The sequence below is a fragment of the Sceloporus undulatus genome, chromosome 4, assembly GCF_019175285.1.
Source record: "Sceloporus undulatus isolate JIND9_A2432 ecotype Alabama chromosome 4, SceUnd_v1.1, whole genome shotgun sequence".
Lineage (NCBI taxonomy): Eukaryota > Metazoa > Chordata > Lepidosauria > Squamata > Phrynosomatidae > Sceloporus > Sceloporus undulatus.
Window position 1 is genome coordinate 186,700,435 of NC_056525.1, and position 14,363 is coordinate 186,714,797.

The 14,363-nt window shown below is 38.6% G+C and overlaps 1 long non-coding RNA gene across 2 annotated transcripts; it reads left to right on the forward strand.

Annotated features, from left to right (window-relative positions):
• Positions 1-344: 344 nt before the first annotated feature.
• On the forward strand, positions 345-4,270 carry LOC121930144. 2 transcript variants are annotated; one of them, XR_006103831.1, is made up of 3 exons: positions 345-413; positions 2,667-2,707; positions 3,541-4,270. It is a non-coding gene; the product is annotated as an uncharacterized LOC121930144 (long non-coding RNA). The 2 variants fall into 2 exon arrangements; XR_006103830.1 differs by having other exon boundaries at positions 373-413; positions 3,438-4,270.
• The last annotated feature ends 10,093 nt before the right edge of the window (positions 4,271-14,363 follow it).

The following is a 14,363-nucleotide window of genomic DNA, read 5'->3' on the forward strand; positions in this document are numbered from 1 at the left end:
TACTCACAAAGAGGACTTTAATCTTGGTTCCAATATTTACAAAAGACTATCAAAGTGTTTCGCCAGACTCCTATTTACAATCATCACCACAATGAGCATTCCTCTTATATATACTTCCCCTCCTGAGGTTATGAGTCCATCTCACTCCTGCTATATCACCCAGTTTCCTGTCACCTGACAGCTGTGACTCTGCAGAATGCAAGCCTGTTGGTTTTACCTTCTGCCCCTCTGTCATTGGCTTGTGACTCAGGACTCTCCAAAAGTTGAATCATCAGATTACCTTGTCACCTTTGTCCCAGTTCCAGACTATAGCCACATCTCTGACATTTTCTCTCCAGAGTGCTCTGTACTTTGACAAGTGAGGAAATGAGAGACAGCCTTCTCCTACCCTCTGGAACTCCCTTTTGTGAAAGGTTAGGCTGGACTCCTCCTTGCTTTCCTTTTGCAGACAAGCAAACAATTTTATTTAAGCAAACCTTTAATGGTTAAGCAGATAAGATTTTCATTTAGCTGTATGTTTTATCTGTTTTAAATTTTTGTATGATTTTAAATGGTTTTATAATGTTTTAATGTGGAGATTTTAAAATTTTGTAAATGTGTTCAAAGTATTGTTCTGGAAGCTGCCTTGGTTCCCATCTTGGGAGAAAGATAGCATATACATAAAGTAAGTAAGTAAGTAAATCTACATAACTCTGAAAACTCAGGTTTATTCCAGCTGATACAAAATAGAGCATTATTACATGTGACATGATTCCTTACTTTTACTGTTCAACTTCTATTCATAGTTTCACATCTGGTTAAAAAATCTGTGTCAGATTGACAATTTTCTGAATTCCATCAGGAGACGTTCTGCACAAGTTTTCTGCTCTGCAATTAAGTATGCACGGATTATGTTACAAGCAGAATCTTGTATAACACATCAATTCCAATTTGAAGACATAGCCATGTTAGTCTGGAAAATCAGTATGCAAAGGGATCTTGTAGCACCTTTGAGAGTAACTGAAATAAAGAAGCCGGTAGCATGAGCTTTCATAGATATAAATCTATTTCCTCAGATGTATTCCTCATGCATCTAAGGCAGTAGGCTCAAGTCTACAAAAGCTCATGTTACCTGCTTATTTCTTTCAGTTGGTCTCAAAAGTGCAACAACATCCCTTTACATTACTTCCAAGTACACAAGTACTGTATTTTTTTAATGACTAAACAAATATGTCTTTCTTCTAATTATTAGGGAAAAAATCATTTTGAAGACTAGTCTTGTTCTGATCACTTTCACTGATGCAATTTGTTCAGTCTCAGACAAAATTGAACTCTAACTAAAGAGTGAACCTCGAGAATCCATCTTCTAGCATGGATGCTAATGGAGAATGATGTCTTCTTATAATTATCACTGTTGGAGGTAATGTCTACCTGAGACTGAATATAGCATAGATTGTATTTGAGGAGGAGGAGGAGGAAGACGATAACGACGACGGGAACAATCATATAAGGAGCATATAAACTGAAGAGCTCTTTAGATTATACCATGTTGTGAACCACCAAACCTGTGCTTTCTAATTATGTGATTATTTATAGTGATATTATCAAATCTCATAATTACCAATTCAGATATCAATTAGTGTAGCTAATGGCCCAGTGCAATTGTGTTCAATGTTATTTCCCTTCAAAGTTCTTCTACATGAATATGAATGTGAAACTAAAACCTGGTGCAAAGGAAGGCTTTTTTTACTAAGTTATTCTAAATAGATAGGTTCTGTTTGACCTCGGAAGCTAATCAAGGTCAGCCATGGTTAGTACTTGAATGGAGATTGCTAATGAATATCAGGTACTGTAGGCTATATTTCAGAGGAAGGAACGGGGAAGACCACTTCTAAGTATTCCATGCATAAGAAAGCCCTATGAAATTCATGGGGTCACCATATGACTTTCACCCTTTTCCATCCCATCTAAATCTTCCAAAACATGAAAACATTTTCCTACTCAAAGCTGGTAGTATTATCTAGAAGATGGTGTGCCTAAAAATGAGTGCTGTGGGCTGCTACTGGAAGCATCAACAAAATTTGGAGTATGGATTCATTTACAAAACAAAAAGTATGGGTATACCCATTTTACAAAGTAGATGTATTCCTGGCAACACCAGGGAGCCCTGGAGTGCAGTGGTTAAATGCCTGCACTGAGGCCATTCATAGCCACAAGGTTGTGAGTTCAATCCAATGGATTCTGAGGTCCACTCAGCTTTGAATCCTTTTGTAGGTTGCTAAAATGAGTACTGTACCCAGTTTATTGGGGGCAATAAGCTTAAACATTGTAAATCACTTAGGGAGTCCTTAAGTGCATTGATACAGTAAGTGGTATAGAAATGTACTTGCTTTTGCTATTGCTACTTCTTTAACAGAAAATGTGGTACAGAAATAATATGGGGGGGGAGGGAATCCTGTACAACAAAAACAAAGGAGCTGTTCAAAATGTTTCAGCAAACTTTTATCCAAAACTAACAATATGTGTATTTGAAATGCAACAACCAGTTCAGGTGAGTCTTGCACAACTAAAGAAAATATTGTGAATTTTTTTGAGACCACTTGAAAGTACATTTCCCAAAATGTACTCTAAACCTTTTTAAATTCTCCTTTCATCACCATCCACTTTTCTTATTATTTTCATTTTAGTGGCCAAACTTATACAACCATGCTGGAAAAAAGTGCTTGAGGTAAGTGATGAGACAAGGTGATCTGCTTCCCCCCTTTACCTCTGTTTTGTTGCTCACACATGCTCAGTAGGGGATTTTTACATTGTCTGGTGTAGGATCAACTAGAACAATATTTCAGCCTTTTTCTAGATCAAGCTTTATTGCATTGTTTGCTGCAGACACAGTGCTAGAACCCAGCACCGAAAGTCTATGTTTCTTCAGCTATCTTTCACCATCCACCCAATGCTGATGCTGCTAAAAAACCCTCAAACTTTGAGCTAGAGAGAGGACAAGGAAGAAAAAGGGGGCTGGGCATATTTAAAATACTAAAAAGCTTTTTCTGAGGCTTTCTTAAATGTATGCTTCCATAGCACTATATTTAGCAGCCATGTGGTCTTTTGCTCAGAGAGGGAACAATACATTTCCTTCTACTAGTCACTAGTATGAGACTTGTATACCATGGTCAAAATTTTCATCTTCTTATTCTTTTTTTAAAAACTGGGGTGGTGTTGAGGTTATTAGCATGATGCTGACACAGATGCTGACAAAAGATGTTTGGAACAAAAGTTTTTGAATTATTAACGAAACGACAAGGGCAAAATCAGATGATGAAATGGAAGCTGAGATCTTTAAACGCCCGATAACGGATACTAAATTTTAATGAAGTCCAGAATGACACCGAAATGCACCATTTCATTTGCCATTAACCTTTTTGATGCATTGCTCTCAAGTCTTTAACTTCTTAAGACAGGGTGTCTTTTCATGACAAGGACAGACAGCTGTTCTATCTAAATGAATATTCCAAACTGGAATAGAAGTGGGCAGTAAAAATCTATGGCATCTAAATATGACAGGATATGGACATTTGGAGGAAATTACTAGAACAAGAAAAGGACAGCTGAGCTGGGAAATCTATGAACAATGCTTGGTGGTACAGAACCATTTCACCTTGATATTCAAGGTAAAAAAAAATAAATCAAGTAGGAACTAATTCCTGTGACTACCGAATATGATAAATATCATAACAAAAAGGAATAGAAGCAAAAGTTTGGGTTTGCTTGTCGAGTCTGGTTATCCCACCCAATGTCTAACTTGTGCTCTTGTCTGTTTGGTGGGCAGTGACTCATCTTTGGCATCAAATATGAAAACTGAATTCTTTCTTTCTTTCTTTCTTTCTTTCTTCCTTTCTAAAATTTTTATTATAAAATGATTTCAGTTTACAACTATAAAATGCTAACAGGAAAATTAATAATACAAACAAGAAGGAAACACAACCAGAAAGAAAAAGTGACAGCAACAATAATTCAGAACCAATCATTTCATTCCATTTTTCTTACATTTTTCTTACATCAGAGATTGCCTAAAACTCTTTGATTTCACTGTAAGTGAAACCAACTGGAAGGTGCTTCCAAGGAAGGAACCATGGGAGCCCAAATTCTTCCCAATGTATTTCTTTCATTTTCCAGAGTTCCCTTTATAAAGAATAGATGTGGCTTTAGCAGCAGTACTCTAGCCATCATAAGGTTCTAAAACTTTGAGAACTGAAGACAGTGGTGCAGTGGTTAAATGCCTGCACTCACTCACTGCAGCCACTCACTCAAAACCATAAGGATGCGAGTTCAATACGAGCAAAAAGGGCTCAAGCTCAACTCAGGCTTGCATCCTTTCGAGGTCACTAAAATGAGTTCCCAGATGGTTGAGGGCAATTAACTTACAGTTGTAAACCACTTAGACACTGCTAATTCGGTATGAAGCGGTATATAAATAAAGCTGTTTGGGTTTTGTTTGTTTGTTTATAATAGCAGTATCAGTTGATGAGAGCTGGTTTATTCAGATGAGTAAGACGGGTCAGTTTGTAGTGTGGCTTTGATTGATGGAGTAGATACATGTGTGGATCGGTGCCACATCTTTTCCTTTTACACAATGGCCAGTCCAGTATATGCAATATCACAGAATCAAGAGTTGGAAGAGACCAAAGGCCATCCAGTTCAACCCCCTGCCATGCAGGATCTCACAATCAAGACATCCTGACAGATGGCCATCCAGCCTCTGCTTAAAGACCTCCAAAGAAGGAGACTTCACCATATTCTGAGGGAGTGGTTCTACTCTCAAACAGCTCTTACTATCAGGAAGTTCCTCCTAATGTGGAGGTGGAATCTCTTTTCCTGGAGCTTGCATCCATTGTTCTGTATTTTAGTCTCTGGAGCACAGAAAACAAGCCAGCTCCATCCTCAATGTGATCCTTCAATACTAAATAGGGCTATCATATCACCTCTTAACCATCTCCTTCTTTCCAGGCCAGCTCCTAAGTCTTTCTTCATAGGACATGGTTTCCCCATTCACACATTTTGGTGGCCCTCCTTTGGAACACTCCAGCTTGTCAACATCTTTTTTAATTGGTGGTGCCCAGAATTGGATACACTATTCTGGGTGAGGTTCTGATCAAGGCAAAATAGAGTGGCACTATAAGGTCCCTTGATCTAGACAGTATATTTCTATTGATGCAGCCTAGAATCACATTGGCCTTTAGCTGCTGCAAATACTGTGGCTCATGTTCATCGTGTGGTCTACTAGGACTCCTAGATTTCTTTAACATGTAGTCTCATTCAGTGAATTGTCCCCCATCTATATCTGGTGCATTTCATTTCATTTCATTTCTTCTTTCTTTCTATCTTCTTTCTTTCTTTTGCCCTGAGTGCAGAACCTTACATTCTCCGTGTTGAATTCATTGTTTGCTTTGGCCCAGTCTTCTAGTCCATTCAGGTCATTTTGAATTTTGATTCTGTCCTCTGGCGTATTAGCACTCCTTTTAATTTGATGTATCTGCAAATTTGATAACTATGCCTCAATTCTGTCATCGAAGTCATTGAAAAGATGTTGATAGCACTGGGCCCAGGACAGAACCCTGTGGGACCCCACTGGTCACTTCTCTCCAGGATGAAAAGGAGCATTGTTGAGCACCCTTTCAGTTCAGCTGGGCAACCAATTACAAATGCTTAACAGTTGCATGTCTAACCCAGGGGTAGGCAACCTGCGGCCCGCGGGCCGGATGCGGCCCAGCAAGGCCTTGGGACCGGCCCCAGCCCGGTCCTGCCGCCGATTGCTACCGGGGCCTTTGGCCCTCCGCGCGAGGGGCAAGGGGGGCAATTGTTTAAGATGCCTCAGAAACATGCATTTATATTAACATTTTTTAAAAATCAGCAAATTTTTTTGTGTGTCCTCCACTTTTTTTAAAAAAAAATGTCCACCACTTGAAAATTTGTCCTACATTGTGTCCGGTTTATTTATTTATTCAAATTGTAAATATTATATATATATATATATATATATATATATATATATTGGCTTCGGCCCCCAGTTGTCTGAGGGACAGCAACCTGGCCCCCAGCTCAAAACGGTTGCCTACCCTGTTCTAACCCTATTACAAGAATGTCATGGGGACCTTGTCAAAGGCTACTAAAATCAAGATATGCAATATCCATAGCATTCCCTTTATCTACCAAGTTGGTAATTAATCAAAAAAAAGATCAGATTAGTCTGGTATGACTTGTTTTTGAGAAACCCATGTTAATTTTTGTGATTATGGCATTCCTCTTCTAAATGTTCACAGACTCTCTGTTTAATCATCTTCTCTAGAATCTTTCCTGGTATTGATGTCAGACTAACTGGATGAATAATGTTAGGATCCTCTTTTTTCCCCTTTTGGAAGAAGAGGACAATGTTTGCCCTCCTCTAGCTGCTGGGACTTCTGTTCTCCAGGGGTTCTCAAAGATTATGCCAAAGGCTCTGAGATTACATTTCCCAGCTCTTTTAATATCCTTGTATGTAGTTTATCTGGTTAAAGAAAAATGTCTTTGCGCCTGTGAAAGACCAGCAGTGAGGGGGCCAGCTAATCTTCCTTGGAAGGGAGTTCCACGGGGGGGAGCAGCCCATGAGAAGGCCTCTCTCAGGTCCTCACCAGACGAACCTGGGATGGTGGTGGTACCGAGAGAAGCCTTCTCCGAGGATCTTAGGTCTCTAGTGGTTCATATGGGGAGATATGGTCTCTCAAATAGTCTGGACCTAAGCCATGTAGGGCTTTATAGGTCATGACCAGCACTTTGAACTCTACAACAGTTTGACTATTATCTCCAGCCCTCAATGAACTCCTGCTTGCCAAAATATGTGTCCCCCCCATATAACTATTTAAAGTCCTCCAGAGCAATTTTTTTAGACTATTGGCAAAAATGTTTCTGTGAACATGTGTGAAGTGTAAACCATCCGTTTGCCAGAAGTCCCCCTCATGGATCTGCAGCCCATGATCCAGAATCCAAATCATTCTTGGCAGCACCATCTCCAGAGCCAGATGTTTACATCTGCTATTTTCCTCTCCCTTCCTGGACCATGCCCTTCAACTGGGGGGAGAAGAGATGAGATGACAGCCTGTGCATCCATCTCTTTCAGCTTCCTACCCAGAGCCTCATGATCCCTTTTGATATTCTGAAGGTTGTGCCTTGTAGTTTCATTGGTTCTCACTGAACCAAAAGGACGGGGTAACGGTCAATAGGTTTCACAAGTCTGTCAGCCTCTCCGTTACATCGCAATATATAAGACTCTCATCAGCTTCAGTTCCTGAGACAGGAAACTTCTAATTACTAGTATCAAAAGTCTGCCTGAATTATACTGGGACATTTCCAAACCTTCCTATTTCTATTTGGGTCAACCAAGTTTGTTCTCCTTTTTATCAAGCCATGTGACAGGATAGATGGCTGCTTCAACATTTCTTCCGATTTGCCTTCTGCCTTATCCTGACACTGTTTCTATTGGTCTTCATTTTCTTTCAGGCTTTCTCTTTCATTTCTCACCTTTGTCTATCTCATATTTTTCCATTTGTGATCTGCATATTTTTCTATCTATGATTTTGAACTAGATGGAATGAACTGCTTAAACAATAATTTGGGAAAAATATTATTGTAGTAACATTGTGTCAGTTGTTTTTTTTAATTTAAAATCCATTATCTCAAAGTATATGCCCTTGAACCACATAAAGCTGTTTGTCATTCCTTACTTCTCATGCCCTCCAAGACATTTTTGATATGTTTCATGATATTTACTGCACAACTAGGAAAGAGAAAATAAATCTATATACAGTAGAACAGAGTATTTATGAAGGCCTTTTAAGACTTTTACATTTTTAAAAATCATTCTATATGGAATTATAAATCAAGTTAGGAAAGTAGTGGTCCATAATAACTTTCTCTGTACGGAAGTTAAGGATAGTGTTTGGAGGAAAAATTATTAGATGGCAAACAGCTAACTCAGGAGAATTGACCAGGGCAAATGTTCTCCTCTTCTGCCTTCCATCTAATGATAATGATCACCAATTTAACTGGTTGAGAGTTCTGTTTCTATGAGGTCAAAACCTCTGTGCTTTTGTTGCAGCATAACTTGCTGATTAAATATCTCCTTTTTCCCAGCTCATTAATATTAACAAAAGAAGCGGTGTTAAATGCTAACTTTTTGAAGGCATAATCAAAGAATAGCTCTTGTGGATGTGAGAAATAAAACTCAAGAGTTTATAGTAATATGTGGTGGCTACTCGCACTTATTTTTAACTTAAGTAGAGACAGATATAGCTGACAAGTAAACCAACAAATTATCTGTATGTAGCAAAATTTTTGCCTTAGCAAGAAAGAATGGCCACTTGGCCATTTAAAGGATAGAAGAAGTGGCCTGATCCTTCCACAGATGTGCCCCAGAGTTCTAAAAGAACAAATGGCAAAAGGTACAAAAGAACTCGTTATGGCTCATGGATGATATGTGTCTGAACCTTTTGACTGCTTTCCTTTCAAAATGAACAAATGAAAAAAAAAATATCAGGGAAATGATGATCACACAATTTCTCCAAGACAAGATGAGCTGGATACTTACAGAAACTTCTAAAATTAGAAGAAATGTCTTGATGAACTGGATTTACAGGATTAATGTGCAATTGGTATTTATAGACAATAGTTTGAGAGATCTCAATTGACAAGAAATTATTGGTTCTGGAGATTACAAAACAGAATTTGAATTATAATTGTTTTAAATTATGATCATCTAATAACTTAAATGTGCCAGTTATTATTAAAATAGATCATGGAAGACTAAAAAGTGAAAGAATGTATAATAAAATGGGCAGAGAAACTTGGCCAAAATATTCAGAAGGACCAATTGGAAAGATTGGGACGTTTTGACATTCACTTTGGTGTTTATCACACTATACTTCTTAGTGCTACTATTCACTTGACTCTCTAGCTGCCTCCTGTTGCATTCTGGTATGGCAGTTTAAGGGGGGTATTAGAATTCTCAGGCGAGACCTGAGAATTCTAAATCCCCTCCTTAAAACTGCAAATCCCAGATGCAACAGGAGGCAGCTAGAGCAGTCAAAGTGGAATATAGCACTATAAGAGTATAGTGTGAAACAACTTTGAGTTATGACTTAAAATAAAGGTTTTATAAGAGGTTCACCTCTGGTATTTAACTCCAGAAAATATTTCAAAGTGTATGGAAGGGACTTCCAATGTTTGCTGGAACAGCAAGGAAACAAGGGACTTTTACCGATTTGGTTGACTTGTGAAAGAAGAAAAAAAATGAAGGCAGAAACTTAGAGCAATGGAATGTTTAAAATTTAAACTTCAGTTGAAACCAGAGCCTTTTGGGGGAGGGGGGGGAGGGGCTTGGGCTGATGGAAGAACAAATGGAAAAGAAGAATGGGAAAATTATCCTATATGTGTTAACAGCAGCCAGATTGTTATATGCCATAAATATGGAAGGATATGGCTTGTCCTCCCAAGAAAACGGTTGTTGATACAGCTTAATGAATTTGTGGAAAATCAACAAGCTAATTCATTTATTAAGAAACAAAAAAAAGACTTTAAGAGATTGAAAATATTGTTATTGAATTTTAGAGAGAGAAGAAATTGGGAGGGAATTTATTCTAGGTTTGAAGAATAGTAGACTGCAAACATTAAATAGTGTGCTGTTTATTACATCTCCATTCCCTTTTTTAAAATACAGTTATGTCCTTCTAAGATGCTTAGAGAATGTAGAGATAATTAATAATTATAACTACAACCAACAACTTGTATATCCCTGTTTTTATATAAGTAAATTTGTTAATGTTTGTAAATGTTTGTTTTTACTATAAAATTATGTTTGTGTCTTTGAATATATATATATAGATAGAGAGAGAGGGGGGGGGGGGGGGGGGGGAGAGAGAGAGAGATTTAAAAATTCCCCAGTGTACTCATTGATCTTGAAATCACTGTTACTGTTGTTCATTTTTGATTGCCCTTGTGGGGTCTGCTAACTCCTGCTAAGTACAGAAATAGTGGGAAGGAGAGACGATTAACCATTTCCTTCCACTATTTTTCCCATCTAAATCATCCAACCCGCATTTGGGAGTACTCCTGGATTCATCTCTACAGCTGTCATCTCAAATAGATGCGATGGCCAGGAGTGCTTGATACCAATTTCAGTTGATATGCCAACTGCATCCTAACCTAGACCAAAAGGACCTGAAGCAGTAGTACTTGCACTGGTAATCTCTCATCTGAGATTTCTGTAATCTACATGGGGCTACCTCTGTACCAAATTTGGAAGCTTCACCTTCAGTGGCCTTCAGTACCATTGACCACGGTTCCTTTTGGAATCCTGTGGGAGTTAGGTATTGAGGGCACTCGTTGCAGTGGTTTCAGGTCCTACCTCTGGGCAGATTCCAGGTGGTGTCACTTGGGGACAGTATTCATCCAAGAGGGATCTCAATCGAGGTCCAATTCTTCCCCAATGCTGTTTAAGCTTACATGAACACTGAGAGATCATCCGGGAGACATGGGGTGCAGTGTTTATCAGTACATTGATGACACCCAAATTTTATTATCTATGTCTCCAACTGCTGCATGACTAAGGATGGGTATCTCTCCGCTGGATGCCTGCCGTTGGTCGGTAATGGGCTAGATGAGGGAAACAAACTCAAGCTGAATCCAGAGAAAATGGAGATACTTGCAATAGGTACCCCAAGTCCGGGAAGGAGTTTGTCAACTAGTCCTGGACGGGGTCACACTTCCCCTAAAGGACAGAATTCGCAGTTGGGAGTACTCCTGGATTCATCTCAACAGCTGTCATCTCAAATAGATGGATGGCCAGGTGGTGCTTGATACCAATTCAGTGGATATGCCAACTGCACCCTACCTAGACCAAAAGGACCTTAGCATAGTACTTGCACTGGTAATCTCTCATCTAGATTCTGTAATCTACTGGGGCTACCCTCTGTCCCAATTTGGAAGCTTCAGTGTGGTTCAAAATGCGGCAGCCAGTTAATGGGGCCAGGGAGGAGTTTAAGCCACAAGCAAATTAAGATGTATGCTTTATCTGTTTTTCACTTTGTATGATTTAAAATGATTTTATAGTGTATAATGTGTATAATTTTAGTGTATAATTTTAATTGTTTTTAACACTTTATGTAAACGTTTTTAATTTGTTATCTCTGAAAGCCACCTTGAGTCCCACCTTGGGGAAAAAACAGCATATAAATGAAGAAATAAATGAAATAATAAAATTAGGTTGGCCCTATAACACCTGTGTTAAAAACTCTTCATGGCTGCCAATTACTTCCAGGAGCAGTACGAAGTGTGATTATTACCTTTAAAGCCCTTTATGGCTGGGCCTGAGTTACTTGAGGGAACGCCTCTCCGTACCATCCGCCTGCACTCTCAGAACATCTGAAGAATTTAGTAGAATACCATAAGCCCAGGTTAGTCAACTTCCCATAGATCATTTACGGCCGCAGCCCACAAACTGTGGAAACAGCGTACCAAAAGAAATCCATCTTATCACCACCTTAGATGCCTTTAAGAGCTTTAAAATGGATCTCTTCTAGCGGGCTCATCTATCCTACATCTTATAGGGATCTTAAGATAAAATGCTTCACTTTGGTTATGATGTATGTTTTCTAAATGTTTTAGATGTTCTAGCTATTTTAGCTATTTTATTGAATTAATAATATGTCAGGTGTTTATATGATTGTATTTTATATCTGTACTGTGTTAATTTGTTGATGTAATCCCACCTCTATCCGTAGGGAGAGGCGGAAAATACAAAAAATATTATTATTATTATTATTATTATTATTATTATTATATTATTATTATTAAACTCCTGCATTTGTGAGAGAGTCTCTCGTTCCTTCATTGAATGCAGCATTTGCTGTGATTTTCTTGGTCAGTTTGTTGATCAGAGGTTGTGTTTTCTCACCAGTTTCCCTACTGTCTGTGACTCCTCTGATTAAGGTAAAAAAAACCTTCCCTTTTTAGTTTGAACACTGGAAACTAATTAAGTCTCTGTCCCTTCTTTCTAGGAATTCTTGTTAGTGTCTGTAGGATAGAGCACAGTATTTTGTGGCTTTTTTTTCTACAGCTTATTCAGCAGCCAATCAGCAGTATGACCTGGGGAGAATGGGAAATTACACTAGCCAGTCATCTTCAGCTCCTGGTCATTGGAGAGAGGCAGTGGTCCTTCCAGTAGGCATAACTCAAGCCAATGTACTACTGGTTATTAAGCCCAGCCATGACAGCAACAGTCCTGTTTTTGTAGCTATCTTTCCCAGCCATACTTCTTAGTGTTTACATTCTAGACATACTATGAGCATGGTCAACTTGCCAGTTAATGGGGCCGGGAGAGTTTTTAGCCACAAGCAACATTAAGATGTATGCTTTATCTGTCTTTCACTTTTGTATGATTTTAAAATGATTTTATAGTGTATAATGTGGCAATTTTTAATTGTTTTTAACACTTTATTGTAAATATTTTTAATTTGTTATCTCTGAAAACCACCTTGGGTCCCACCTTGGGAAAAAAATAGCATATAAATGAAGTAAATAAATAAAATAATAAATTTTAAAATAATTTTGGCCTTTATGTTTTGGAATTTTGACCTTCCCCATGGCAATTCATCTGCTCCCATTATTGTTTCACGTCTTCCTTTGTCACAACTTTAAACAGTAAAGGCATCCTTGGAACTGGCCACTTATGGATCCATTTCTTGAGGAGCAAGTAAGGTTACTTTTTCCAAAGGGTAATGATCTCGCTAGGAAATTTTTGATAAAGGGTTGGACCTACTAAGCATTTGATGATCCTTGAGGCAAGATGTTTGCCTGATATTTAGGGCCAGAGCTACACGCCATGTCACACTATAGTAGATTTCTGCCACACCATCCCATTTAGTATCCAAGTATTTCTTTGCAACAATAAAGGGATCATTGCCTATGCAGTGTCAATGTCTGTGAAGGCAGTATTGAAAACAGTTTTAGGCATTTCATCCCACAGAATAAATTATCTGCTGTATCTGTGTTGTGGATCTCTCCTTCTTTGGCTAGCACTCATAATCCTTAATCGCACAAAATATGATGGTTTGTTATCATAAAGAGCTAATGTTGAGTGTGCTGGGCTGAGGCATCTGCAGGAGGATGGGAAACTGTTTCCCCTCTTAAGCCCCCACTCCTCCTCATTCTGCTTGAGACATTCACCAACTCTCTAAGCAGATATTCAAAGGGTATGGGAGGCCTGGATGAGGGATTAGCAAAATTAGCAGGTGGATGAGGAATTAGTAAAAATAAACCCCTGCCGCACAGTTTCCTCCTTAGTAGATTTCTGCATATTGTTATTCTGGATCCATTCAGGATCAGTGAAGAGTAGTGAAGGTTGGGCTAGAGTTATGTAAGACCAGGGTTCAAATCTCTGCCCAGCCAATAGAAACCCACTAAGTTACCTTGGACAAGTCACACACTCTCTACCTGTGACAGAATCATCATAAATCAGAGTCAGTGTTGGGAAAAAACACATAATTCTTGTTGTTGCTATATATATTTAGGTCATTTCTGACTTATGGTGATCTTTTCACAGGGTCATAGGCTTTTCTTAGCAAGATTTCGGAATAGGTTTCCTGATGTTTTTCACTTGCACAAGGTCACCCGAGGGTTTCCATGGCTGAGTAGGAATTTACATCCTGGTCTCCTTGAGTTCTGGTCTTTGTTTTCTGATCTCCTGGAGTCCTAATCCAATACTCAAACCACTACACCAAAGTGGCTCTCTTTCTCTTTGTATTGTGGACTAATTAATAAAGATGGCTACAGTATGAAGCAGAGGTGTCTACAGGACAGAATATTACCTCAATGCCCTCTCATATTCCATAGTATTAACTCCAGGATTTAATGAGAAATATCTAGGAATAACACCCCTTAACATAGTGAGGAACACAGTTGAGTTCAAAGAAATGTTACTATATTGTACCAAAGTTGCTTCTATGAAGAATTAGTTCTCCTGTAAAGTTCTAGTTAGACCTTAAAGTTTTAGATATTTTTATCCTTGAAGGCAATTTGTAACATAGAAAGTTAAGGGCACACACAGAGAGAAAAATAACCAAACTAAACAAGAATTAATGGGAAGTTGGGAACGTAACATGTGGGGAACTATATATTGTTTGAATTGCTTCCCCAGTTACAGTCAGTGTCTTTAAAGTATGAACTTCCCATGCCTGACATGGAAAAGAAACTCAAGAAAATCAATACCTCATTAAGAAAATGGTTTGGTTGTCAGTCAGCTTCCCTGAAGAAAGTTCCTAACAGAAGGTCTTGTAAACAGAAGCTTTTTCTGTCACCAT